The 2871-nt window shown below is 30.9% G+C and overlaps 1 protein-coding gene across 1 annotated transcript in view; it reads left to right on the forward strand.

Moving 5' to 3' along the window:
• Window positions 1-487: 487 nt before the first annotated feature.
• LOC106471013 (1-aminocyclopropane-1-carboxylate synthase-like protein 1) overlaps window positions 488-2871 on the forward strand; it is a 19890-nt gene continuing 17506 nt past the window's right edge. The window contains exon 1 of the mRNA XM_022399642.1: window positions 488-550. The gene's annotated coding sequence lies outside the window, so the exon portion shown is untranslated. The remainder of the gene's footprint in view (window positions 551-2871) is intronic.

The raw sequence follows: 2871 nt of genomic DNA on the forward strand, positions 1-2871 counted from the left end.
CATTTATCCTATCAATAGAAAACAAATTTACTTCTAAATAATTAAATGCATATATACATACTTGTATATATACCAAGCTGAAGTATGTGACCCAATCCAATCTAACATAGAGTATTAGAATGCCTTTAGGACCAGTTATTTTGATTCAATTATCGTATCGAGAAAAGTCTAATTAACTAATATTTGTTATTCCCACCTAACTGTAAATAAACTAGCACAATTGTTTTGTGTAGTATTCTTACTACAATAAGATATCCTCCAGTTTTGATCATACGTGTTCACTTAGAAAATTTTGTACTCAACCTTATAATAGAATATATAATGTTAGTGTAAAGTTCAGATAGAAAAAGACACAGAAGACAGTGATGTTTTCAGTTATTATAAAGATACTACATAGTATTAATTAACTATTTTTTTTCAATATAAGGATTTTACACAAATGTAAAGCTTTTTGAAAACAGAAATATTTCTTTCTTCCATCAGCTTTTCTTTTTTCCGGGAGTAACAAGCTGCATCAACATTTTGGCTCACTCTTTGGCTGATCCAGGTGGTAAGACTTAAGCAGGAAAGCTATTTTTATTTTATTTTTTTCAAGAAGAAAGCCGTCAATATGTATCATGTAGTAAAAATATAAGGTGTCAAATGAATCTTATTTGTTTATATTTTTTTAATATTAAAGGATGTGTCCTATTTTACCCCAAAAAAACCAGAGGTAAAAGAAATAATTACAAAAGTTTCTAAAGATACTTAAATGTTATTCTTTACCTTTACAAGCTTTCGGTAATACTATGATGAAAGTAAACATTATACAGTTAAATCTTTGTTTCTTACATGCTTTATCTTCTTATCAGTGGTGAAACATTAAGGTAAAACATGACTGAGTCTTCAACAGTTGTTGTATTCTTCACTGTTGTTTGTATGCTGAAACTCTTGAACTTAGCAACTGTTTCCATACTGTATAACATATCCCTACATTCAACAATAAGCTATGTATTCTTCTTTTTTTTGTACTATCCCTGTAATGTGTTTTTCGTCAACCACTGACACCAAACTCGGTTTCTTTGAAGATGTAAACTGACAATTAAGATAATATATACTGTATTTGGCAAAGATAATAACAATGAGAAATCCAATTTCTGACCTGCCGGCTAAATTTGTACATAATACTCACAAGAATACTCTCGATGTGTGAAAAGTCCATTAACAAGTACAAAAGTCCTTAACATTATTATGTTATTGTTATACAGGTGACAATCCTTGTTCACTTACCATTAAAAACCAAAAGCTGGAAACTGTTATGTTCTTTAAAATGGTTTACCTATGCAGTCAAAAATCTACTGAAGATGTACAGCTGTCATTTGGACCTTTGACCTTTAATTTTACTATGAACTGAGAAAAAGGACATTATATTTCAAAGTTTGGACATTACATAAGATCAGGAAGTTTGGAATAATTTCAAACATAAGCTCAGTCATGTTTTACCTAAATGTTTCACCACTGATAAGTTGAAGACTGAGTCATGTTTCACCTTAATGTTTCACCACTGATAAGTTGAAGACTGAGTCATGTTTCACCTTAATGTTTCACCATTGATAAGTTGAAGACTCAGTCATGTTTTACCTTAATGTTTCACCACTGATAAGTTGAGGACTGAGTCATCTTGTACCTTAATGTTTCACCATTGATAAGTTGAAGACTGAGTCATGTTTCACTTTGGTTAAATTTTTCACAGCAAAAATGGCTTTGTTTTCAAATATTTACGTCTGCTACATGATAAATATCATTTCATTTAGGAATTCTGTTATTTTATGAATTTATCAAGGATTCTCAGCAAAATGAACATTTGTTGTGTGAGAAAATATTGACAACTTTCCAGTAACAGTTTATTAAAAGTGGCTCTTTAATGGACGTACTAAGCCCTAAACTGGTAAAGATTAAAATACCAAATGAGTTAACAGATGAGGAGCCACTTATTGACAAACAGTCACTTATGAAAGTATAGAATGTCCTCACTACTCGGAATGTTGTCATTTTTAGTTCTGCTGTAATTATTAAATATATAATAGACAACAAACTTTTTCCAAACTTGGTTACTTTCAATGAGAAAAATGAAAGTTTTTATCAAAAAGTACAAAGTTTATTGAATATGTTGCCAAAAAATTGCACATCATAGACATGTGAAAAAAGAACCAATATGATGAGGAAGTACACATGATTAGAAAGAAATGTTCAATTTGTAATCTTCAGGTAGAAAGAATCCACATTTAGAGCATGATTGTCAAAGTGGTCATATGAGATTCATTCGTAGAAAGAATCTCTGTATCAGTGATTGAATAGTCACATCTGAAATAAAAAATATTTGATGATGAGAGCAACCTTGGATTGAGAATTACAAACGATACATATATCTGAGTAACAAAGTTATAAATTATTTTTAATCAGCATATTTCAATTAATAAAGGGAACTTCAACGATGGCAAGTTATGAACTGAAGAAGAAGATGGAAAAAAGAAGCTCAAAAAGTTAAGATTGAGAATCTAAATGGTAATACAGGAAATGAAAGGAAGGAAAAACTGGCTGAGGAAAGAAAAAATTCATCATAACCAGGAATATAAGATTCTAATTAAGCTTGATTCAGTTGATGGATTACCGAAAGAAAGAAATCGAAGGAAGCTGTTGGAGAACAATGATCCTGGATTCAAAAATGTTTAAACTATGATTGGTATGGCACCTACCCAGCGTTTAAACTATGATTGGTATGGCACCTACCCAGTGTTTAAACTATGATTGGTATGGCACCTACCCAGTGTTTAAACTATGATTGGTATGGCACCTACCCAGTGTTTAAACTATGATTGGTATGGCACCTAC

Source organism: Limulus polyphemus, unplaced genomic scaffold (assembly GCF_000517525.1).
Source record: "Limulus polyphemus unplaced genomic scaffold, Limulus_polyphemus-2.1.2 Scaffold4353, whole genome shotgun sequence".
Lineage (NCBI taxonomy): Eukaryota > Metazoa > Arthropoda > Merostomata > Xiphosura > Limulidae > Limulus > Limulus polyphemus.